Source organism: Hyla sarda, unplaced genomic scaffold (genome assembly GCF_029499605.1).
Source record: "Hyla sarda isolate aHylSar1 unplaced genomic scaffold, aHylSar1.hap1 scaffold_1229, whole genome shotgun sequence".
NCBI classification, from domain to species: Eukaryota; Metazoa; Chordata; class Amphibia; order Anura; family Hylidae; genus Hyla; species Hyla sarda.
The window spans coordinates 655-26392 of NW_026607850.1; the positions used below are offsets into that span (position 1 = coordinate 655).

Genomic DNA, 25738 nt, shown 5'->3' on the forward strand with positions numbered 1-25738 from the left:
CCATAGATTTTGAAAAAGCTTTCGACAGGGTGTCACATTTTTATCTTTTTAAGGTTTTAGAGAAAATGGGTATACCTGATGGCTTTTTATTGTCTCTTAGAGCTTTTTATGATAACTGTACTAGTAAAATTTTAGTAAATGGTTTTAAGACACAGGGCGTGATTTTAAATTCCGGAGTGAAGCAGGGGTGTCCCTTGTCCCCACTACTCTTCATTTGCGCAATAGAGCCTCTTTTATGTACAATACGAAAGGATAAGCAGATCCATGGAGTCCCCCTGCCAGGAGGAGGGGGACTAGAGGCGAAGGTAGTGGGGTACATGGACGATGTTGCGGTGTTTTGCAGGGACACCCCATCGCTTCAGAAGACGCTAAAACAGATTCAATATTTTAATTGTGCCTCCGGTTTTAAAGTCAATTTTAACAAAAGTAACATTTTAAACATAGGCGGAATGCCTTTGTATGATGTGCCCGTCCCTGTGTCTGAGTCGGTGCAGATTTTAGGTGTCTCCTTTGACGAGTCTAATAATGGTTTTAATAGCTGGGACTTGGTGGCTCAAAAAATAAATAAGAAAATATGTATGTGGAACATGCGAGAACTTACAATGGAAGGGAAGGTTTTAATTACAAAAATGGTGCTTTTACCTATTTTATTGTATTTAAGTCTGGTTTTTCCCACCCCCCGAAATGGTTCTAAAGAAAATAACAAAAGCTTGTTTTACTTTCTTTTGGAGTTCTAAGAGCGAAAAATTAAAGAGACAAATTGTGATAAAACCGAACTCCAGGGGCGGTAAGGATTTTCCAGATTTTAAAGCTTTCCTTTTAATAAAGTTTTTTAGCATGTGTTTTACTACTGTTTTTAAAGATAGCTACTGGTCTTATTTTGTTCGTTTTAATACTGGTTATTTTATGCGGAGGAACGGCTGGTTTTCTACAGTTTTAAGTTGCCCTTATTCTTTGAATTTACCCCCTCAATACATGATTTTAGGAAAAATTTTAAACTTATATAATTTTAAAGGTAAAAGTGTTCAGGATCTGTGCAATAGCAAAAAACTACTAAAGGAAATAAAAGAAACCAGTACCGTGACTCCCATCAAAAATTTTAACGAACAGAAGTGTATACAGATTTGGAAGATGTTGAGTATTAATTATCTTTTTAATTCACAGAAGGACCTGGCCTGGAGCTGCGCACACGAGTGTCTTCCATGCCGGGCATTCCAGCACCGAAGAGGATTATCCAACTCTGCAACCTGCCCGAGGGAGGGATGCCGACAAGAGGAGACCGTGCACCATCTAATATGGACTTGTTTTTACTCGCAGAAAATATGGACAAAGATACTCCCTCTGGTAAAAAGGATAACTGGACTAAAAGACTTAAATATTGCAGTGGTTTTTTATGGTTGCCTGGAATGCCCAACACGGACTCAAGAGACTATTGCATGGAAGATCATAAACTGTGTGAAGGCAGCTCTGTGGAAGGCCAGGAATATTTTATTGTTCAAGCATGAGGTTTTATCTGTGAAGGACATTTTATCTATCTGTTTTTATGAAATGTACCAGTACTATCTTTTAGACAAGAAGAGATTTCCGCTTTTATCTAGAAAATGGTTTTTAAAAGAATGGAATTCTATCTTGTAAAGCCACAAAGTGCCCATTTTATGTTTTAATATGTTGTAAATATGTTATTTATATGTAACTGTATTTATTGACATATTTGCACAACTTTGTTAACATTATTTAATTTTTAATAAAGTTGCCCCCGTAAGGGTAGTCAAGTTAAAAAAAAAAAAATCTGTTCTTATCAGTTTAATATCTGATACGTCCCCTATCTGGGGACCATATATTAAATGGATTTTTGAGAACGGGGGCCGATTTCGAAGCTTGCTTCCGTCGCCCTATGCATTGACCCGATATGGCAGTATCTTCGGGTACAGTGCACCACCCCCTTACAGGGTTAAAAAGAAAGATTCCTACTTTCATTGCTACCTGCTTGCTGGCTAGCCAGCTAGCCAGCCCTGTGGGCCTTGCTGCTGCTGCAGCCAAAAAACAAAAGGTGGTGCTGCTGCTGCTTCTGCTTCTGCTTGTGTCTGGCCGCTGTTGGAGCGTCCAGGCACAGGACTTCTGCTGCTGCTGACTAAATGGCCTCCTTAATTGGATCATTTGAGTAGCCAGCACACCTGTGCAGGTAGGGCATGACATGATAGGCAGCTGCCTTGATAGCGGGTGGGTGCTGAATGTTCCTAATTGACAAAATAAGATTAATGCTTATGAAGAAATATAAAATCTCATCCCTTCCCCAATATCGCGCCACACCCCTACCCCTTAATTCCCTGGTTGAACTTGATGGACATATGTCTTTTTTCGACCGTACTAACTATGTAACTATGTAACATAACATGGGGGGGGGGGGGTCTCCTGGCTGTTCACACAGGTGTGTCATTGCTGTACATTGACCATGCATTGCTTCTGTGGTATTGCAAAGGCAAAGACAAATGCTTCCAGCCATCCATTGCACTAATGGATTGGTCATCAGCTGGCTGTCTATGTCCCGCATCAATATAGACCAAAGTACAGAGGGTTAGGCTATGCTATTGTGCACCTACCTGATGCATCAGAAGGTGCGAGGCCCTTGCTAAATTCTGTGCACAGACTTTGAGATCTATACTTTAGACTGTATCTAAACCTGCTCCAACATGGACTGACATTCTGGCCTACTTTCAGCCGATGCGACTTGTCTGTCGCTGAACAGTCGCTTTTTATGTATTCAGCACCTATGTATAATGTTGTAAAAATGCTCTAGAAGCTAAAGTCGCAGAAATGTCACACATATTTGGCCTGCAACTTTCTGTGCGACAAATTCAGACAGGAAAAATCAGTATAAATCCTTAGAAAATTATCCCCCAGTGTCTCCATCTGCTGGCGGTATTGAATAAGCATTGCTGCACTGATGGGGTATGCATTAGACGAAAAAAAAGAAGAAAAAGAAGAATAATACGCCCAGAAAAGAGGCGAAAAGGAGAAAAACGTAAAAAAACGTGAAAAAAAAGTAAGAGGAAGAGAAGGGAAAAAAAGGTGGAAATGGGTTTAAAAGTGATTTCGGCGGAGAAATATATATATATATATATATATATATATATATATATATATATATATACGCGCACACACACACATATATATAAACGTATTCTCCGTTGAGATATTGCAGCCGCTGCTGTGTCCAGGCCCAGGAGCCTTAGCACTGTGCTGTGATGTCACTCAATACCACTGACATCACTAGGTGTAAACAACATCTCTCCTTTGCTGTGTATGTGACTATGGAGCTGTTTGGTGATGTCGTCTATTATGGCCTTCATAGAAGCAACAGGAGATTGTTGCATCCATCTAGAACCCTCAGAACTACAGGGCTATGATGTCACTCACTTCCACAGGCCTTGCAGAGTGTAAACAACAACAACCCAGCTTTGTTGTGTATGTAACCATAGGGATTTGTGATGTCACCTAGAACCTTCACAGCAGCGACAGCTTTATGAGGAGCATCAGCACTGCTCTGCCTGAGCAGAACCATCACCGCCATAGGTTGTCAAATAACCCGGGTTTAACCCACACAGGTAAGTCCAATGGGGTGCAGGCATGTCCTCTATGCTTACAGCTTCCCGTGGGTGTTGGTTTGATACCGTTTGGGGACAGCCAAGGAGGCATCTGCAGGCAACAAAGGTAGGTGTGTGCTTGTGTGTGTGTTTCCTATGCAGATCCTAAGCCCAGTGTCACATGCAAGTAGGAGGAGTAAGAAGGGTTCCTGGCAAATCCGGGTTATGGATTGCATTTAAAAAGGCCCCGTGGGAGTGCAATGGGCCCCTGTCTTGCTGCTTAGCAATAATGGTATGGGTTTAGGTTCTGCTGTGTGTACTGGTGGTTGACTGCCCCCCAGCCCAGAGTGTGCATGGAAAATTGTCTGGCAGCCTCCCTGACAGCAAGCAGTGATAGTGCCCATGAAGGGCACCTTGTTGGGCCCGCCCCTTTCACGGTTATCGCTTCTCGGCCTTTTGGCTAAGATCAAGTGTAGTATCTGTTCTTATCAGTTTAATATCTGATACGTCCCCTATCTGGGGACCATATATTAAATGGATTTTTGAGAACGGGGGCCGATTTCGAAGCTTGCTTCCGTCGCCCTATGCATTGACCCGATACGGCAGTATCTTCGGGTACAGTGCACCACCCCCTTACAGGGTTAAAAAGAAAGATTCCTACTTTCATTGCTACCTGCTTGCTGGCTAGCCAGCTAGCCAGCCCTGTGGGCCTTGCTGCTGCTGCAACCAAAAAACAAAAGGTGGTGCTGCTGCTGCTTCTGCTGCTTCTGCTTCTGCTTGTGTCTGGCCGCTGTTGGAGCGTCCAGGCACAGGACTTCTGCTGCTGCTGACTAAATGGCCTCCTTAATTGGATCATTTGAGTAGCCAGCACACCTGTGCAGGTAGGGCATGACATGATAGGCAGCTGCCTTGATAGCGGGTGGGTGCTGAATGTTCCTAATTGACAAAATAAGATTAATGCTTATGAAGAAATATAAAATCTCATCCCTTCCCCAATATCGCGCCACACCCCTACCCCTTAATTCCCTGGTTGAACTTGATGGACATATGTCTTTTTTCGACCGTACTAACTATGTAACTATGTAACATAACATGGGGGGGGGGGGGGTCTCCTGGCTGTTCACACAGGTGTGTCATTGCTGTACATTGACCATGCATTGCTTCTGTGGTATTGCAAAGGCAAAGACAAATGCTTCCAGCCATCCATTGCACTAATGGATTGGTCATCAGCTGGCTGTCTATGTCCCGCATCAATATAGACCAAAGTACAGAGGGTTAGGCTATGCTATTGTGCACCTACCTGATGCATCAGAAGGTGCGAGGCCCTTGCTAAATTCTGTGCACAGACTTTGAGATCTATACTTTAGACTGTATCTAAACCTGCTCCAACATGGACTGACATTCTGGCCTACTTTCAGCCGATGCGACTTGTCTGTCGCTGAACAGTCGCTTTTTATGTATTCAGCACCTATGTATAATGTTGTAAAAATGCTCTAGAAGCTAAAGTCGCAGAAATGTCACACATATTTGGCCTGCAACTTTCTGTGCGACAAATTCAGACAGGAAAAATCAGTATAAATCCTTAGAAAATTATCCCCCAGTGTCTCCATCTGCTGGCGGTATTGAATAAGCATTGCTGCACTGATGGGGTATGCATTAGACGAAAAAAAAGAAGAAAAAGAAGAATAATACGCCCAGAAAAGAGGCGAAAAGGAGAAAAACGTAAAAAAACGTGAAAAAAAAGTAAGAGGAAGAGAATGGAAAAAAAGGTGGAAATGGGTTTAAAAGTGATTTCGGCGGAGAAATATATATATATATATATATATATACGCGCACACACACACATATATATAAACGTATTCTCCGTTGAGATATTGCAGCCGCTGCTGTGTCCAGGCCCAGGAGCCTTAGCACTGTGCTGTGATGTCACTCAATACCACTGACATCACTAGGTGTAAACAACATCTCTCCTTTGCTGTGTATGTGACTATGGAGCTGTTTGGTGATGTCGTCTATTATGGCCTTCATAGAAGCAACAGGAGATTGTTGCATCCATCTAGAACCCTCAGAACTACAGTGCTATGATGTCACTCACTTCCACAGGCCTTGCAGAGTGTAAACAACAACAACCCAGCTTTGTTGTGTATGTAACCATAGGGATTTGTGATGTCACCTAGAACCTTCACAGCAGCGACAGCTTTATGAGGAGCATCAGCACTGCTCTGCCTGAGCAGAACCATCACCGCCATAGGTTGTCAAATAACCCGGGTTTAACCCACACAGGTAAGTCCAATGGGGTGCAGGCATGTCCTCTATGCTTACAGCTTCCCGTGGGTGTTGGTTTGATACCGTTTGGGGACAGCCAAGGAGGCATCTGCAGGCAACAAAGGTAGGTGTGTGCTTGTGTGTGTGTTTCCTATGCAGATCCTAAGCCCAGTGTCACATGCAAGTAGGAGGAGTAAGAAGGGTTCCTGGCAAATCCGGGTTATGGATTGCATTTAAAAAGGCCCCGTGGGAGTGCAATGGGCCCCTGTCTTGCTGCTTAGCAATAATGGTATGGGTTTAGGTTCTGCTGTGTGTACTGGTGGTTGACTGCCCCCCAGCCCAGAGTGTGCATGGAAAATTGTCTGGCAGCCTCCCTGACAGCAAGCAGTGATAGTGCCCATGAAGGGCACCTTGTTGGGCCCGCCCCTTTCACGGTTATCGCTTCTCGGCCTTTTGGCTAAGATCAAGTGTAGTATCTGTTCTTATCAGTTTAATATCTGATACGTCCCCTATCTGGGGACCATATATTAAATGGATTTTTGAGAACGGGGGCCGATTTCGAAGCTTGCTTCCGTCGCCCTATGCATTGACCCGATATGGCAGTATCTTCGGGTACAGTGCACCACCCCCTTACAGGGTTAAAAAGAAAGATTCCTACTTTCATTGCTACCTGCTTGCTGGCTAGCCAGCTAGCCAGCCCTGTGGGCCTTGCTGCTGCTGCAGCCAAAAAACAAAAGGTGGTGCTGCTGCTGCTTCTGCTGCTTCTGCTTCTGCTTGTGTCTGGCCGCTGTTGGAGCGTCCAGGCACAGGACTTCTGCTGCTGCTGACTAAATGGCCTCCTTAATTGGATCATTTGAGTAGCCAGCACACCTGTGCAGGTAGGGCATGACATGATAGGCAGCTGCCTTGATAGCGGGTGGGTGCTGAATGTTCCTAATTGACAAAATAAGATTAATGCTTATGAAGAAATATAAAATCTCATCCCTTCCCCAATATCGCGCCACACCCCTACCCCTTAATTCCCTGGTTGAACTTGATGGACATATGTCTTTTTTCGACCGTACTAACTATGTAACTATGTAACATAACATGGGGGGGGGGGGGTCTCCTGGCTGTTCACACAGGTGTGTCATTGCTGTACATTGACCATGCATTGCTTCTGTGGTATTGCAAAGGCAAAGACAAATGCTTCCAGCCATCCATTGCACTAATGGATTGGTCATCAGCTGGCTGTCTATGTCCCGCATCAATATAGACCAAAGTACAGAGGGTTAGGCTATGCTATTGTGCACCTACCTGATGCATCAGAAGGTGCGAGGCCCTTGCTAAATTCTGTGCACAGACTTTGAGATCTATACTTTAGACTGTATCTAAACCTGCTCCAACATGGACTGACATTCTGGCCTACTTTCAGCCGATGCGACTTGTCTGTCGCTGAACAGTCGCTTTTTATGTATTCAGCACCTATGTATAATGTTGTAAAAATGCTCTAGAAGCTAAAGTCGCAGAAATGTCACACATATTTGGCCTGCAACTTTCTGTGCGACAAATTCAGACAGGAAAAATCAGTATAAATCCTTAGAAAATTATCCCCCAGTGTCTCCATCTGCTGGCGGTATTGAATAAGCATTGCTGCACTGATGGGGTATGCATTAGACGAAAAAAAAGAAGAAAAAGAAGAATAATACGCCCAGAAAAGAGGCGAAAAGGAGAAAAACGTAAAAAAACGTGAAAAAAAAGTAAGAGGAAGAGAAGGGAAAAAAAGGTGGAAATGGGTTTAAAAGTGATTTCGGCGGAGAAATATATATATATATATATATATATATATATATATATACGCGCACACACACACATATATATAAACGTATTCTCCGTTGAGATATTGCAGCCGCTGCTGTGTCCAGGCCCAGGAGCCTTAGCACTGTGCTGTGATGTCACTCAATACCACTGACATCACTAGGTGTAAACAACATCTCTCCTTTGCTGTGTATGTGACTATGGAGCTGTTTGGTGATGTCGTCTATTATGGCCTTCATAGAAGCAACAGGAGATTGTTGCATCCATCTAGAACCCTCAGAACTACAGGGCTATGATGTCACTCACTTCCACAGGCCTTGCAGAGTGTAAACAACAACAACCCAGCTTTGTTGTGTATGTAACCATAGGGATTTGTGATGTCACCTAGAACCTTCACAGCAGCGACAGCTTTATGAGGAGCATCAGCACTGCTCTGCCTGAGCAGAACCATCACCGCCATAGGTTGTCAAATAACCCGGGTTTAACCCACACAGGTAAGTCCAATGGGGTGCAGGCATGTCCTCTATGCTTACAGCTTCCCGTGGGTGTTGGTTTGATACCGTTTGGGGACAGCCAAGGAGGCATCTGCAGGCAACAAAGGTAGGTGTGTGCTTGTGTGTGTGTTTCCTATGCAGATCCTAAGCCCAGTGTCACATGCAAGTAGGAGGAGTAAGAAGGGTTCCTGGCAAATCCGGGTTATGGATTGCATTTAAAAAGGCCCCGTGGGAGTGCAATGGGCCCCTGTCTTGCTGCTTAGCAATAATGGTATGGGTTTAGGTTCTGCTGTGTGTACTGGTGGTTGACTGCCCCCCAGCCCAGAGTGTGCATGGAAAATTGTCTGGCAGCCTCCCTGACAGCAAGCAGTGATAGTGCCCATGAAGGGCACCTTGTTGGGCCCGCCCCTTTCACGGTTATCGCTTCTCGGCCTTTTGGCTAAGATCAAGTGTCTTGCCCTAAGGTATTCGGGTACCCCTCTCCTCGGCCTTGTGGGATCGCCCAGGTTTATTGCCTGGGCTTCACCCACCTGCTGCTATTGGGGAGAGGGCTTAGTCCCAGGATAACGGGAAGGTGATCATCGGAGGACGGGTCTGCCGGAGAGGATGGCTAATGCGCCGAACGCTCCTAATACAGTACGGCTGTTTATCGAGGAGGAAAAGAGGAGTGCCTACGGGATTTTGAATGTCCAGCAGAAGGTCGTGGAGGGAGTGCTGAGGATGCCGCATGCTTCCATCTTCTGTGTCCAGGTCTTTCCCAGCCAAGGATTCTTTGACGTGACCTTCTACAACCTGGATGATCTCCGTACCTGTCTCTACCGGAGTAAGGAGAATGCTTCTCACCCTGACCTACAAGGGATCCGATTCATTTCCTGCGAGGCTCGGCCTAAGAAAATTCCAGTGGTAGTGCATATGTACAACCCTTTTGTGCGGGATGAGGAGATCCAGACCTTTCTAAGAAGGTATTGTGTGTCTGTTTCTGGTGCGGAGAGGAAAAATAACATCCTGGGGACTTTCACAGGCATGAGACGTTTTTGGGTGGAGTTTAGGCCTGCCCCCGAGGGTGGTGCTGAAGGTTTTTGTCACCCCCCGCAGAACTTTGCGATAGGGAACAACAGGGGGTTTCTGCACTACCCGGGGATGCCAAGTTTTTGCCGGGACTGTTTTTGCTTTGGTCATACCAGAGAGAACTGTACAACCGGGCAAGTTTGCAGGAACTGCCACAAGCCTGATCACCGCACTGCAGACTGTCCCGAGAAACGCAAGTGTCATTTCTGTGGTTCTTCGGATCACCTGGCTAGGAGTTGCCCCACTTACCAGTCCGGGGCACCCCGATCATATGCAATGGCTCTTCGAGGTGGGACAGTTCCTGAGGACTCCAATGCTGCCAGGGCAGGCGATGCAGAGGTTAGCGTGCTGACCAGTGAAGCAGAGTCTGCCCCTGTTTTTCCTTCCATTTCTAGGTCTGTTCCGGATGCTTTGGTGGCAGAGGGGGAGAAGGCGGAGTCTGTTTCGGAGGCATCTGTTTCGGAGGCCTCTGATCCCCCAGAGGAGATGACTGTGGACAAAGAATCCTTGAAGAGAAAGATGCCGGTGGAAGAATCGGAGGATGACTGTCCGACTCCTCAGAGTCAAAGGATTGAGGACTTTCCTAGCCCGGGAAGGGAGGAGGCAGGTGGAGGGTCGTCATGTCAGATTGATTCTGACTCCTCTTTATCCTCCCTGGGCACAGGTTATTTGGAGGAATGTCAGGTCAAAAAATTGACAAAGACTCTTAAGTTTAAGGAAGGGGAGGCAAAAAATAAGGGTAGAGGTCGGGGAAAGGCTAGGCCTCCTTTTGATAATGCTTGATTTTGTATTTCCTTTTTTTCCTTGAAATGTTTGAATGAGTTTAACAATTGGTTCTCTAAATGTCCGCAGTATTAGATCTTTAGAAAGGAGATCCGCCATTTTTGATTTACTTTCTGGATATTCTTTTGATGTTTTAGGTCTCCAGGAGTGCTGCTTGGATGGGGAGCCAAATATCTCCTGGCCTTATGGGCAATCGGTATGGTCTGGTTCAATGGAACGTAATTCGGGGGTGGGGATTTTGTTCAAAAGTAATGAGTTTGTTGTTAAAAAAGTTGTCCATATTGTTCCGGGTAGGGTATTATTAGTGCATTTTATTTTCAGGGGTTTCACATATAAAGTAATTAATGTTTATGCTCCAACTGGGAGGAAGGAAAGAGGGGAGGTGTTTGAGAAATTATATTTCTTTTTGAGTGGGAGGGATGATGTGTTCCTTATAGGGGATTTCAATTGTATAATAACAGAGGGGGATAGGAGTAGTACTACGGTGGGTGGTGGGTCTGGTTTAGACAGTACTAGTAAGCAGCTTAAAGAGATTGTAAATTTATTTGGGTTAAAGGATTCCTTTGTTGCCCATAATGATGGTACTATCGGTTATACATATTTTTCTAACAATACAAGTTCGCGTATTGATTTCATTTTTGTCTCAAAACTAATGTCTGTTTCTAATTTCAGACGGAGGAGGTTACCGTTCACGGATCATGCCTGGATTGAGTGTGTGGTAAAAGGTGGTGGTGTAAGTGAGTATGGAAAGGGTGTTTGGAAGTTGAATGTGTCTTTATTGGATAATGAATGTGTATTACAAGAATATAGGGAGCGTTTTGATGGATGGGTGTTGAGGAAGGATGCATTTTATAGTGTGGTTGAGTGGTGGGAGTGGGTGAAGTTAGAGACTAAAAGGTTTTTTATTAAAAAAGGGTGTGAGAAAGGGAGGAAAGATAGAGAAGAGTATGAGAGATGGCAAAGAAGGTTAGAGTATTTGTATGAATTGAGGCGTTTGGGGATGAGTGTTGAGAAGGAGATTGAGGAAGCTCGTGGAAGTGTGAATGAGTGTCTGGAGAGGAATGGAAGGAAGATTATTGCACAGGCTAGGGTTGAAGTGAAAGAGAAGGATGAGAAATGTAGCAAATTTTTCTTTAAAAAGGCATTCAGTAAAAAAACTGAGATGATGAGTGTTTTTAAGAATGATGGGGTAGAGGTCTTTGGTAAGGATGAGGTGTTAGAGGAAGTGTGGAAGTTTTATTCTGATTTATTCACGGAGAAGGAGCGGGACGTGACTCTAGAGGAGGAATGTTTGGGATATGTGGATAAGCGTTTGGATGAAATTGATGGGTTCTTTATGGAAGAGGATGTGAGGAAGAGTGAGGTGGAGGATGCTGTGAATGGGATGAAGAAAGGAAAGGTGGCAGGGAGTGATGGATTGCCTGTGGAATTTTATCTTGTGTTTTGGGATATGTTAGGGGATTATGTATGGGAGGTGTGTAAGGAAGTACTTAGGAGAGGGAAGTTATCTAAAAGTATGAGTGAGAGTGTGACTGTGTTATTGTTTAAAAAAGGGGATAAGAGGGATCTTAAAAATTGGAGGCCTATAGCGCTCTTGAATTGTGATTACAAAATTATTGCTAAAGTTATTGCGAATAGGTTAAAGGATGTGATTGATTGTATGGTAGGTGAGGAGCAAATGTGTGCAGTGCCTGACCGTAGGATTTCTGAATGTCTGTTAGGTCTGAGGGATGTATTGTGGGACTGTAAAACTAGGAAGCAAGGTGTGGCTGTTGTTACGGTGGATTTTGAAAAAGCGTATGATAGGGTGGTGCATGATTTATTGTTTAGGGTTTTGAGGAGGATGAATGTGCCGGACAGAATGGTGAAGTGGATTGAATGTTTGTATAGGGACATTTATAGTAAGATTCAGGTCAATGGTTTTCTGAGTAGGGAGGTGAGTATAAAATCTGGAGTGCGGCAGGGGTGTCCCCTGTCGCCAATTCTTTTTATTTGTATGATTGAGCCTTTGTTGGGGATGATTAGGAGAGATAAGGTGATGCGGGGTATAGAAATACCTGGTAGTCATGGGAAGGATATGCGAGTGATTGGTTACATGGATGATGTTACTGTTGTATGTAAGTCAATGGCAGGGGTAAGGCGTGCTAAGTTATTGATTGAGTGTTTCTGTTTAATGAGTGGGTTTAAGCTTAATGTTGGGAAGAGTGGTTGTAAATTTTTTGAGGGGTGGGGAGAGAGTGGGTTGTGCGAGTGGCCTGTGAGAGAGGGTGGTGTGGAAGTGCTTGGGGTGGTGTTTGATAATGATTTGTATGGGAAAGAAAGTTGGGAGAGGGTTTTGGGGAGGGTGGGGAATAAAATAAACTTCTGGTCTTTAAGGACTTTATCGATTGAGGGAAGGATTCTGGTTATTAAAGCTGTTATAATTCCTATTTTGCTTTATGTTAATTATGTGTTTCCTCCACCGGATAGGTGTCTGGCAAGAATTATCAGGCAGATCTTTGTTTTCTTATGGAATTCAAGGATGGAGAAATTGAGTCGTGGGAAGGTGGTGAAAAGCAGAATGCATGGTGGGAAAGGAATGATGAATGTGGAAGTGTTCCTGGCTGTGAAGTATGTCAGTTTTTGTCTCGCTGTAAGTAAGAAGGAATGTGTGTTTGGGTGCATGGTAAGGTATTTGGCTGGTAATGTGTTGTTGAAATATAAGCTAATGGAAAGGGACTTAAGGGTACCTGTAAGTTTTGAGGTTCCTTGGTTCTATCAGAGAATAGGGCGGTGTGTCAGGAAAAATAATCTGGAATGTGTGACTGAATGGAATGATAGTAAGAAGGTGATGAAAGTGTTGGAGCAGAGAGAAACACTGGAATGTGTGGGAGGTCTGTCTGAGAAGGATTGTAAGGTAGTGTGGGAAAATGTCAGTCACAAGGAACTGACAAATAAACAAAAGGACTTGTCTTGGATGTTAGCTCATGGGTGTCTGCCAACAAGGGAATTTCAGAGGAGAAGGAGATTGGTAGACAGTGAAGTGTGTCCCAGGGATGGTTGCGGTGGATGTGAGAATTATGTACATGTGTTTTGGGAGTGTGGTTATGCGAAGTCTGTGTGGAGAAGAATGTCTGGTCTAATTAAAAATGTTACTGGAATTGAAATCTTATCCTTTAATATGATGATGTTTGGTTTGTGTGCAGTGGAGAGAGAGAAGGCAAGAGTGTTATGGTTCATAGTAAATTGTGTAAAAGAGGTTCTGTGGGATGTAAGGAATATTAGGATTTTCAATCAAACTGAAGTAAGTGTGAAGGAGTGTCTGGGCATGATCCGTGGTAAAATTTACCTTTACGTATTATGTGATAGGAAAAACTATGGTTCTGATGATGCAGAGGGGATCTGGAAACACAAAAAATGGAAGCACTGGTTATGATTGTATTCTTATTTGTCTTTCTTTTTCTTTTCTTACAGATTATATCCTGATATGAAGGGACAGTTGGAGGGACAGAATCCGCTGCAATTTATTTTTTCTGAGGGAAAGTCATGAAGGGAAAGCTTTTTGTTATATGTACATGTAAAGACATGCTTCCTGTATATATTGTATATGTCAAATATGTGTTATTCATGTGTTTTCAGATGAATATGTAATTTTTTGAATGATTTACTTGGTTATGTATTGTATATTTCCTTTTCAATAAAAAAAAAAAAAAAAAAAAAAAAAAAAAAAAAAATCTGTTCTTATCAGTTTAATATCTGATACGTCCCCTATCTGGGGACCATATATTAAATGGATTTTTGAGAACGGGGGCCGATTTCGAAGCTTGCTTCCGTCGCCCTATGCATTGACCCGATACGGCAGTATCTTCGGGTACAGTGCACCACCCCCTTACAGGGTTAAAAAGAAAGATTCCTACTTTCATTGCTACCTGCTTGCTGGCTAGCCAGCTAGCCAGCCCTGTGGGCCTTGCTGCTGCTGCAGCCAAAAAACAAAAGGTGGTGCTGCTGCTGCTTCTGCTGCTTCTGCTTCTGCTTGTGTCTGGCCGCTGTTGGAGCGTCCAGGCACAGGACTTCTGCTGCTGCTGACTAAATGGCCTCCTTAATTGGATCATTTGAGTAGCCAGCACACCTGTGCAGGTAGGGCATGACATGATAGGCAGCTGCCTTGATAGCGGGTGGGTGCTGAATGTTCCTAATTGACAAAATAAGATTAATGCTTATGAAGAAATATAAAATCTCATCCCTTCCCCAATATCGCGCCACACCCCTACCCCTTAATTCCCTGGTTGAACTTGATGGACATATGTCTTTTTTCGACCGTACTAACTATGTAACTATGTAACATAACATGGGGGGGGGGGGGGGTCTCCTGGCTGTTCACACAGGTGTGTCATTGCTGTACATTGACCATGCATTGCTTCTGTGGTATTGCAAAGGCAAAGACAAATGCTTCCAGCCATCCATTGCACTAATGGATTGGTCATCAGCTGGCTGTCTATGTCCCGCATCAATATAGACCAAAGTACAGAGGGTTAGGCTATGCTATTGTGCACCTACCTGATGCATCAGAAGGTGCGAGGCCCTTGCTAAATTCTGTGCACAGACTTTGAGATCTATACTTTAGACTGTATCTAAACCTGCTCCAACATGGACTGACATTCTGGCCTACTTTCAGCCGATGCGACTTGTCTGTCGCTGAACAGTCGCTTTTTATGTATTCAGCACCTATGTATAATGTTGTAAAAATGCTCTAGAAGCTAAAGTCGCAGAAATGTCACACATATTTGGCCTGCAACTTTCTGTGCGACAAATTCAGACAGGAAAAATCAGTATAAATCCTTAGAAAATTATCCCCCAGTGTCTCCATCTGCTGGCGGTATTGAATAAGCATTGCTGCACTGATGGGGTATGCATTAGACGAAAAAAAAGAAGAAAAAGAAGAATAATACGCCCAGAAAAGAGGCGAAAAGGAGAAAAACGTAAAAAAACGTGAAAAAAAAGTAAGAGGAAGAGAATGGAAAAAAAGGTGGAAATGGGTTTAAAAGTGATTTCGGCGGAGAAATATATATATATATATATATATATATATATATATATATATATATATATATATACGCGCACACACACACATATATATAAACGTATTCTCCGTTGAGATATTGCAGCCGCTGCTGTGTCCAGGCCCAGGAGCCTTAGCACTGTGCTGTGATGTCACTCAATACCACTGACATCACTAGGTGTAAACAACATCTCTCCTTTGCTGTGTATGTGACTATGGAGCTGTTTGGTGATGTCGTCTATTATGGCCTTCATAGAAGCAACAGGAGATTGTTGCATCCATCTAGAACCCTCAGAACTACAGTGCTATGATGTCACTCACTTCCACAGGCCTTGCAGAGTGTAAACAACAACAACCCAGCTTTGTTGTGTATGTAACCATAGGGATTTGTGATGTCACCTAGAACCTTCACAGCAGCGACAGCTTTATGAGGAGCATCAGCACTGCTCTGCCTGAGCAGAACCATCACCGCCATAGGTTGTCAAATAACCCGGGTTTAACCCACACAGGTAAGTCCAATGGGGTGCAGGCATGTCCTCTATGCTTACAGCTTCCCGTGGGTGTTGGTTTGATACCGTTTGGGGACAGCCAAGGAGGCATCTGCAGGCAACAAAGGTAGGTGTGTGCTTGTGTGTGTGTTTCCTATGCAGATCCTAAGCCCAGTGTCACATGCAAGTAGGAGGAGTAAGAAGGGTTCCTGGCAAATCCGGGTTATGGATTGCATTTAAAAAGGCCCCGTGGGAGTGCAATGGGCCCCTGTCTTGCTGCTTAGAAATAATGGTATGGGTTTAGGTTCTGCTGTGTGTACTGGTGGTTGACTGCCCCCCAGCCCAGAGTGTGCATGGAAAATTGTCTGGCAGCCTCCCTGACAGCAAGCAGTGATAGTGCCCATGAAGGGCACCTTGTTGGGCCCGCCCCTTTCACGGTTATCGCTTCTCGGCCTTTTGGCTAAGATCAAGTGTAGTATCTGTTCTTATCAGTTTAATATCTGATACGTCCCCTATCTGGGGACCATATATTAAATGGATTTTTGAGAACGGGGGCCGATTTCGAAGCTTGCTTCCGTCGCCCTATGCATTGACCCGATATGGCAGTATCTTCGGGTACAGTGCACCACCCCCTTACAGGGTTAAAAAGAAAGATTCCTACTTTCATTGCTACCTGCTTGCTGGCTAGCCAGCTAGCCAGCCCTGTAGGCCTTGCTGCTGCTGCAGCCAAAAAACAAAAGGTGGTGCTGCTGCTGCTTCTGCTGCTTCTGCTTCTGCTTGTGTCTGGCCGCTGTTGGAGCGTCCAGGCACAGGACTTCTGCTGCTGCTGACTAAATGGCCTCCTTAATTGGATCATTTGAGTAGCCAGCACACCTGTGCAGGTAGGGCATGACATGATAGGCAGCTGCCTTGATAGCGGGTGGGTGCTGAATGTTCCTAATTGACAAAATAAGATTAATGCTTATGAAGAAATATAAAATCTCATCCCTTCCCCAATATCGCGCCACACCCCTACCCCTTAATTCCCTGGCTGAACTTGATGGACATATGTCTTTTTTCGACCGTACTAACTATGTAACTATGTAACATAACATGGGGGGGGGGGGCTCCTGGCTGTTCACACAGGTGTGTCATTGCTGTACATTGACCATGCATTGCTTCTGTGGTATTGCAAAGGCAAAGACAAATGCTTCCAGCCATCCATTGCACTAATGGATTGGTCATCAGCTGGCTGTCTATGTCCCGCATCAATATAGACCAAAGTACAGAGGGTTAGGCTATGCTATTGTGCACCTACCTGATGCATCAGAAGGTGCGAGGCCCTTGCTAAATTCTGTGCACAGACTTTGAGATCTATACTTTAGACTGTATCTAAACCTGCTCCAACATGGACTGACATTCTGGCCTACTTTCAGCCGATGCGACTTGTCTGTCGCTGAACAGTCGCTTTTTATGTATTCAGCACCTATGTATAATGTTGTAAAAATGCTCTAGAAGCTAAAGTCGCAGAAATGTCACACATATTTGGCCTGCAACTTTCTGTGCGACAAATTCAGACAGGAAAAATCAGTATAAATCCTTAGAAAATTATCCCCCAGTGTCTCCATCTGCTGGCGGTATTGAATAAGCATTGCTGCACTGATGGGGTATGCATTAGACGAAAAAAAAGAAGAAAAAGAAGAATAATAAGCCCAGAAAAGAGGCGAAAAGGAGAAAAACGTAAAAAAACTTGAAAAAAAAGTAAGAGGAAGAGAAGGGAAAAAAAGGTGGAAATGGGTTTAAAAGTGATTTCGACGGAGAAATATATATATATATATATATATATATATATATATATATACGCGCACACACACACATATATATAAACGTATTCTCCGTTGAGATATTGCAGCCGCTGCTGTGTCCAGGCCCAGGAGCCTTAGCACTGTGCTGTGATGTCACTCAATACCACTGACATCACTAGGTGTAAACAACATCTCTCCTTTGCTGTGTATGTGACTATGGAGCTGTTTGGTGATGTCGTCTATTATGGCCTTCATAGAAGCAACAGGAGATTGTTGCATCCATCTAGAACCCTCAGAACTACAGTGCTATGATGTCACTCACTTCCACAGGCCTTGTAAACAACAACAACCCAGCTTTGTTGTGTATGTAACCATAGGGATTTGTGATGTCACCTAGAACCTTCACAGCAGCGACAGCTTTATGAGGAGCATCAGCACTGCTCTGCCTGAGCAGAACCATCACCGCCATAGGTTGTCAAATAACCCGGGTTTAACCCACACAGGTAAGTCCAATGGGGTGCAGGCATGTCCTCTATGCTTACAGCTTCCCGTGGGTGTTGGTTTGATACCGTTTGGGGACAGCCAAGGAGGCATCTGCAGGCAACAAAGGTAGGTGTGTGCTTGTGTGTGTGTTTCCTATGCAGATCCTAAGCCCAGTGTCACATGCAAGTAGGAGGAGTAAGAAGGGTTCCTGGCAAATCCGGGTTATGGATTGCATTTAAAAAGGCCCCGTGGGAGTGCAATGGGCCCCTGTCTTGCTGCTTAGCAATAATGGTATGGGTTTAGGTTCTGCTGTGTGTACTGGTGGTTGACTGCCCCCCAGCCCAGAGTGTGCATGGAAAATTGTCTGGCAGCCTCCCTGACAGCAAGCAGTGATAGTGCCCATGAAGGGCACCTTGTTGGGCCCGCCCCTTTCACGGTTATCGCTTCTCGGCCTTTTGGCTAAGATCAAGTGTAGTATATGTTCTTATCAGTTTAATATCTGATACGTCCCCTATCTGGGGACCATATATTAAATGGATTTTTGAGAACGGGGGCCGATTTCGAAGCTTGTTTCCGTCGCCCTATGCATTGACCCGATATGGCAGTATCTTCGGGTACAGTGCACCACCCCCTTACAGGGTTAAAAAGAAAGATTCCTACTTTCATTGCTACCTGCTTGCTGGCTAGCCAGCTAGCCAGCCCTGTGGGCCTTGCTGCTGCTGCAGCCAAAAAACAAAAGGTGGTGCTGCTGCTGCTTCTGCTGCTTCTGCTTCTGCTTGTGTCTGGCCGCTGTTGGAGCGTCCAGGCACAGGACTTCTGCTGCTGCTGACTAAATGGCCTCCTTAATTGGATCATTTGAGTAGCCAGCACACCTGTGCAGGTAGGGCATGACATGATAGGCAGCTGCCTTGATAGCGGGTGGGTGCTGAATGTTCCTAATTGACAAAATAAGATTAATGCTTATGAAGAAATATAAAATCTCATCCCTTCCCCAATATCGCGCCACACCCCTACCCCTTAATTCCCTGGTTGAACTTGATGGACATATGTCTTTTTTCGACCGTACTAACTATGTAACTATGTAACATAACATGGGGGGGGGGGGATCTCCTGGCTGTTCACACAGGTGTGTCATTGCTGTACATTGACCATGCATTGCTTCTGTGGTATTGCAAAGGCAAAGACAAATGCTTCCAGCCATCCATTGCACTAATGGATTGGTCATCAGCTGGCTGTCTATGTCCCGCATCAATATAGACCAAAGTACAGAGGGTTAGGCTATGCTATTGTGCACCTACCTGATGCATCAGAAGGTGCGAGGCCCTTGCTAAATTCTGTGCACAGACTTTGAGATCTATACTTTAGACTGTATCTAAACCTGCTCCAACATGGACTGACATTCTGGCCTACTTTCAGCCGATGCGACTTGTCTTTTGCTGAACAGCCGCTTTTTATGTATTCAGCACCTATGTATAATGTTGTAAAAATGCTCTAGAAGCTAAAGTCGCAGAAATGTCACACATATTTGGCCTGCAACTTTCTGTGCGACAAATTCAGACAGGAAAAATCAGTATAAATCCTTAGAAAATTATCCCCCAGTGTCTCCATCTGCTGGCGGTATTGAATAAGCATTGCTGCACTGATGGGGTATGCATTAGACGAAAAAAAAGAAGAAAAAGAAGAATAATACGCCCAGAAAAGAGGCGAAAAGGAGAAAAACGTAAAAAAACGTGAAAAAAAAGTAAGAGGAAGAGAAGGGAAAAAAAGGTGGAAATGGGTTTAAAAGTGATTTCGGCGGAGAAATATATATATATATATATATATATATATATATATATATATACGCGCACACACACACATATATATAAACGTATTCTCCGTTGAGATATTGCAGCCGCTGCTGTGTCCAGGCCCAGGAGCCTTAGCACTGTGCTGTGATGTCACTCAATACCACTGACATCACTAGGTGTAAACAACATCTCTCCTTTGCTGTGTATGTGACTATGGAGCTGTTTGGTGATGTCGTCTATTATGGCCTTCATAGAAGCAACAGGAGATTGTTGCATCCATCTAGAACCCTCAGAACTACAGTGCTATGATGTCACTCACTTCCACAGGCCTTGCAGAGTGTAAACAACAACAACCCAGCTTTGTTGTGTATGTAACCATAGGGATTTGTGATGTCACCTAGAACCTTCACAGCAGCGACAGCTTTATGAGGAGCATCAGCACTGCTCTGCCTGAGCAGAACCATCACCGCCATAGGTTGTCAAATAACCCGGGTTTAACCCACACAGGTAAGTCCAATGGGGTGCAGGCATGTCCTCTATGCTTACAGCTTCCCGTGGGTGTTGGTTTGATACCGTTTGGGGACAGCCAAGGAGGCATCTGCAGGCAACAAAGGTAGGTGTGTGCTTGTGTGTGTGTTTCCTATGCAGATCCTAAGCCCAGTGTCACATGCAAGTAGGAGGAGTAAGAAGGGTTCCTGGCAAATCCGGGTTATGGATTGCATTTAAAAAGGCCCCGTGGGAGTGCAATGGGCCCCTGTCTTGCTGCTTAGCAATAATGGTATGGGTTTAGGTTCTGCTGTGTGTACTGGTGGTTGACTGCCCCCCAGCCCAGAGTGTGCATGGAAAATTGTCTGGCAGCCTCCCTGACAGCAAGCAGTGATAGTGCCCATGAAGGGCACCTTGTTGGGCCCGCCCCTTTCACGGTTATCGCTTCTCGGCCTTTTGGCTAAGATCAAGTGTAGTATCTGTTCTTATCAGTTTAATATCTGATACGTCCCCTATCTGGGGACCATATATTAAATGGATTTTTGAGAACGGGGGCCGATTTCGAAGCTTGCTTCCGTCGCCCTATGCATTGACCCGATATGGCAGTATCTTCGGGTACAGTGCACCACCCCCTTACAGGGTTAAAAAGAAAGATTCCTACTTTCATTGCTACCTGCTTGCTGGCTAGCCAGCTAGCCAGCTAGCCAGCCCTGTGGGCCTTGCTGCTGCTGCAGCCAAAAAACAAAAGGTGGTGCTGCTGCTGCTTCTGCTGCTTCTGCTTCTGCTTGTGTCTGGCCGCTGTTGGAGCGTCCAGGCACAGGACTTCTGCTGCTGCTGACTAAATGGCCTCCTTAATTGGATCATTTGAGTAGCCAGCACACCTGTGCAGGTAGGGCATGACATGATAGGCAGCTGCCTTGATAGCGGGTGGGTGCTGAATGTTCCTAATTGACAAAATAAGATTAATGCTTATGAAGAAATATAAAATCTCATCCCTTCCCCAATATCGCGCCACACCCCTACCCCTTAATTCCCTGGTTGAACTTGATGGACATATGTCTTTTTTCGACCGTACTAACTATGTAACTATGTAACATAACATGGGGGGGGGGGGTCTCCTGGCTGTTCACACAGGTGTGTCATTGCTGTACATTGACCATGCATTGCTTCTGTGGTATTGCAAAGGCAAAGACAAATGCTTCCAGCCATCCATTGCACTAATGGATTGGTCATCAGCTGGCTGTCTATGTCCCGCATCAATATAGACCAAAGTACAGAGGGTTAGGCTATGCTATTGTGCACCTACCTGATGCATCAGAAGGTGCGAGGCCCTTGCTAAATTCTGTGCACAGACTTTGAGATCTATACTTTAGACTGTATCTAAACCTGCTCCAACATGGACTGACATTCTGGCCTACTTTCAGCCGATGCGACTTGTCTGTCGCTGAACAGTCGCTTTTTATGTATTCAGCACCTATGTATAATGTTGTAAAAATGCTCTAGAAGCTAAAGTCGCAGAAATGTCACACATATTTGGCCTGCAACTTTCTGTGCGACAAATTCAGACAGGAAAAATCAGTATAAATCCTTAGAAAATTATCCCCCAGTGTCTCCATCTGCTGGCGGTATTGAATAAGCATTGCTGCACTGATGGGGTATGCATTAGACGAAAAAAAAGAAGAAAAAGAAGAATAATACGCCCAGAAAAGAGGCGAAAAGGAGAAAAACGTAAAAAAACGTGAAAAAAAAGTAAGAGGAAGAGAAGGGAAAAAAAGGTGGAAATGGGTTTAAAAGTGATTTCGGCGGAGAAATATATATATATATATATATATATATATATATATATATATATATATATATATATACGCGCACACACACACATATATATAAACGTATTCTTCGTTGAGATATTGCAGCCGCTGCTGTGTCCAGGCCCAGGAGCCTTAGCACTGTGCTGTGATGTCACTCAATACCACTGACATCACTAGGTGTAAACAACATCTCTCCTTTGCTGTGTATGTGACTATGGAGCTGTTTGGTGATGTCGTCTATTATGGCCTTCATAGAAGCAACAGGAGATTGTTGCATCCATCTAGAACCCTCAGAACTACAGTGCTATGATGTCACTCACTTCCACAGGCCTTGCAGAGTGTAAACAACAACAACCCAGCTTTGTTGTGTATGTAACCATAGGGATTTGTGATGTCACCTAGAACCTTCACAGCAGCGACAGCTTTATGAGGAGCATCAGCACTGCTCTGCCTGAGCAGAACCATCACCGCCATAGGTTGTCAAATAACCCGGGTTTAACCCACACAGGTAAGTCCAATGGGGTGCAGGCATGTCCTCTATGCTTACAGCTTCCCGTGGGTGTTGGTTTGATACCGTTTGGGGACAGCCAAGGAGGCATCTGCAGGCAACAAAGGTAGGTGTGTGCTTGTGTGTGTGTTTCCTATGCAGATCCTAAGCCCAGTGTCACATGCAAGTAGGAGGAGTAAGAAGGGTTCCTGGCAAATCCGGGTTATGGATTGCATTTAAAAAGGCCCCGTGGGAGTGCAATGGGCCCCTGTCTTGCTGCTTAGCAATAATGGTATGGGTTTAGGTTCTGCTGTGTGTACTGGTGGTTGACTGCCCCCCAGCCCAGAGTGTGCATGGAAAATTGTCTGGCAGCCTCCCTGACAGCAAGCAGTGATAGTGCCCATGAAGGGCACCTTGTTGGGCCCGCCCCTTTCACGGTTATCGCTTCTCGGCCTTTTGGCTAAGATCAAGTGTAGTATCTGTTCTTATCAGTTTAATATCTGATACGTCCCCTATCTGGGGACCATATATTAAATGGATTTTTGAGAACGGGGGCCGATTTCGAAGCTTGCTTCCGTCGCCCTATGCATTGACCCGATATGGCAGTATCTTCGGGTACAGTGCACCACCCCCTTACAGGGTTAAAAAGAAAGATTCCTACTTTCATTGCTACCTGCTTGCTGGCTAGCCAGCTAGCCAGCCCTGTGGGCCTTGCTGCTGCTGCAGCCAAAAAACAAAAGGTGGTGCTGCTGCTGCTTCTGCTGCTTCTGCTTCTGCTTGTGTCTGGCCGCTGTTGGAGCGTCCAGGCACAGGACTTCTGCTGCTGCTGACTAAATGGCCTCCTTAATTGGATCATTTGAGTAGCCAGCACACCTGTGCAGGTAGGGCATGACATGATAGGCAGCTGCCTTGATAGCGGGTGGGTGCTGAATGTTCCTAATTGACAAAATAAGATTAATGCTTATGAAGAAATATAAAATCTCATCCCTTCCCCAATATCGCGCCACACCCCTACCCCTTAATTCCCTGGTTGAACTTGATGGACATATGTCTTTTTTCGACCGTACTAACTATGTAACTATGTAACATAACATGGAGGGGGGGGGGGGTCTCCTGGCTGTTCACACAGGTGTGTCATTGCTGTACATTGACCATGCATTGCTTCTGTGGTATTGCAAAGGCAAAGACAAATGCTTCCAGCCATCCATTGCACTAATGGATTGGTCATCAGCTGGCTGTCTATGTCCCGCATCAATATAGACCAAAGTACAGAGGGTTAGGCTATGCTATTGTGCACCTACCTGATGCATCAGAAGGTGCGAGGCCCTTGCTAAATTCTGTGCACAGACTTTGAGATCTATACTTTAGACTGTATCTAAACCTGCTCCAACATGGACTGACATTCTGGCCTACTTTCAGCCGATGCGACTTGTCTGTCGCTGAACAGTCGCTTTTTATGTATTCAGCACCTATGTATAATGTTGTAAAAATGCTCTAGAAGCTAAAGTCGCAGAAATGTCACACATATTTGGCCTGCAACTTTCTGTGCGACAAATTCAGACAGGAAAAATCAGTATAAATCCTTAGAAAATTATCCCCCAGTGTCTCCATCTGCTGGCGGTATTGAATAAGCATTGCTGCACTGATGGGGTATGCATTAGACGAAAAAAAAGAAGAAAAAGAAGAATAATACGCCCAGAAAAGAGGCGAAAAGGAGAAAAACGTAAAAAAACGTGAAAAAAAAGTAAGAGGAAGAGAAGGGAAAAAAAGGTGGAAATGGGTTTAAAAGTGATTTCGGCGGAGAAATATATATATATATATATATATATATATATATATATATATATATATACGCGCACACACACACATATATATAAACGTATTCTCCGTTGAGATATTGCAGCCGCTGCTGTGTCCAGGCCCAGGAGCCTTAGCACTGTGCTGTGATGTCACTCAATACCACTGACATCACTAGGTGTAAACAACATCTCTCCTTTGCTGTGTATGTGACTATGGAGCTGTTTGGTGATGTCGTCTATTATGGCCTTCATAGAAGCAACAGGAGATTGTTGCATCCATCTAGAACCCTCAGAACTACAGTGCTATGATGTCACTCACTTCCACAGGCCTTGCAGAGTGTAAACAACAACAACCCAGCTTTGTTGTGTATGTAACCATAGGGATTTGTGATGTCACCTAGAACCTTCACAGCAGCGACAGCTTTATGAGGAGCATCAGCACTGCTCTGCCTGAGCAGAACCATCACCGCCATAGGTTGTCAAATAACCCGGGTTTAACCCACACAGGTAAGTCCAATGGGGTGCAGGCATGTCCTCTATGCTTACAGCTTCCCGTGGGTGTTGGTTTGATACCGTTTGGGGACAGCCAAGGAGGCATCTGCAGGCAACAAAGGTAGGTGTGTGCTTGTGTGTGTGTTTCCTATGCAGATCCTAAGCCCAGTGTCACATGCAAGTAGGAGGAGTAAGAAGGGTTCCTGGCAAATCCGGGTTATGGATTGCATTTAAAAAGGCCCCGTGGGAGTGCAATGGGCCCCTGTCTTGCTGCTTAGCAATAATGGTATGGGTTTAGGTTCTGCTGTGTGTACTGGTGGTTGACTGCCCCCCAGCCCAGAGTGTGCATGGAAAATTGTCTGGCAGCCTCCCTGACAGCAAGCAGTGATAGTGCCCATGAAGGGCACCTTGTTGGGCCCGCCCCTTTCACGGTTATCGCTTCTCGGCCTTTTGGCTAAGATCAAGTGTAGTATCTGTTCTTATCAGTTTAATATCTGATACGTCCCCTATCTGGGGACCATATATTAAATGGATTTTTGAGAACGGGGGCCGATTTCGAAGCTTGCTTCCGTCGCCCTATGCATTGACCCGATATGGCAGTATCTTCGGGTACAGTGCACCACCCCCTTACAGGGTTAAAAAGAAAGATTCCTACTTTCATTGCTACCTGCTTGCTGGCTAGCCAGCTAGCCAGCCCTGTGGGTCTTGCTGCTGCTGCAGCCAAAAAACAAAAGGTGGTGCTGCTGCTGCTTCTGCTGCTTCTGCTTCTGCTTGTGTCTGGCCGCTGTTGGAGCGTCCAGGCACAGGACTTCTGCTGCTGCTGACTAAATGGCCTCCTTAATTGGATCATTTGAGTAGCCAGCACACCTGTGCAGGTAGGGCATGACATGATAGGCAGCTGCCTTGATAGCGGGTGGGTGCTGAATGTTCCTAATTGACAAAATAAGATTAATGCTTATGAAGAAATATAAAATCTCATCCCTTCCCCAATATCGCGCCACACCCCTACCCCTTAATTCCCTGGTTGAACTTGATGGACATATGTCTTTTTTCGACCGTACTAACTATGTAACTATGTAACATAACATG

General features: G+C 44.8%; 7 non-coding genes and 2 pseudogenes across 7 annotated transcripts; all 9 read left to right on the forward strand.

Moving 5' to 3' along the window:
- The first annotated feature begins 1734 nt into the window (after window positions 1-1734).
- LOC130303502 (U2 spliceosomal RNA) lies at window positions 1735-1941 on the forward strand (annotated as a pseudogene).
- Window positions 1942-4024: 2083 nt separating this feature from the next.
- LOC130303492 (U2 spliceosomal RNA) lies at window positions 4025-4215 on the forward strand. Its single transcript, XR_008853553.1, has one exon. It is a non-coding gene; the product is annotated as a U2 spliceosomal RNA (small nuclear RNA).
- A 2071-nt stretch (window positions 4216-6286) lies between these two features.
- On the forward strand, window positions 6287-6477 carry LOC130303483 (U2 spliceosomal RNA). The gene has a single exon (XR_008853544.1). It is a non-coding gene; the product is annotated as a U2 spliceosomal RNA (small nuclear RNA).
- A 7179-nt stretch (window positions 6478-13656) lies between these two features.
- On the forward strand, window positions 13657-13857 carry LOC130303501 (U2 spliceosomal RNA; annotated as a pseudogene).
- Window positions 13858-15957: 2100 nt separating this feature from the next.
- Window positions 15958-16148, forward strand: LOC130303495 (U2 spliceosomal RNA). Its single transcript, XR_008853555.1, has one exon. It is a non-coding gene; the product is annotated as a U2 spliceosomal RNA (small nuclear RNA).
- Window positions 16149-18223: 2075 nt separating this feature from the next.
- LOC130303498 (U2 spliceosomal RNA) lies at window positions 18224-18414 on the forward strand. The gene has a single exon (XR_008853558.1). It is a non-coding gene; the product is annotated as a U2 spliceosomal RNA (small nuclear RNA).
- A 2086-nt stretch (window positions 18415-20500) lies between these two features.
- LOC130303506 (U2 spliceosomal RNA) lies at window positions 20501-20691 on the forward strand. Its single transcript, XR_008853560.1, has one exon. It is a non-coding gene; the product is annotated as a U2 spliceosomal RNA (small nuclear RNA).
- A 2107-nt stretch (window positions 20692-22798) lies between these two features.
- Window positions 22799-22989, forward strand: LOC130303508 (U2 spliceosomal RNA). Its single transcript, XR_008853561.1, has one exon. It is a non-coding gene; the product is annotated as a U2 spliceosomal RNA (small nuclear RNA).
- Window positions 22990-25083: 2094 nt separating this feature from the next.
- On the forward strand, window positions 25084-25274 carry LOC130303473 (U2 spliceosomal RNA). Its single transcript, XR_008853534.1, has one exon. It is a non-coding gene; the product is annotated as a U2 spliceosomal RNA (small nuclear RNA).
- The last annotated feature ends 464 nt before the right edge of the window (window positions 25275-25738 follow it).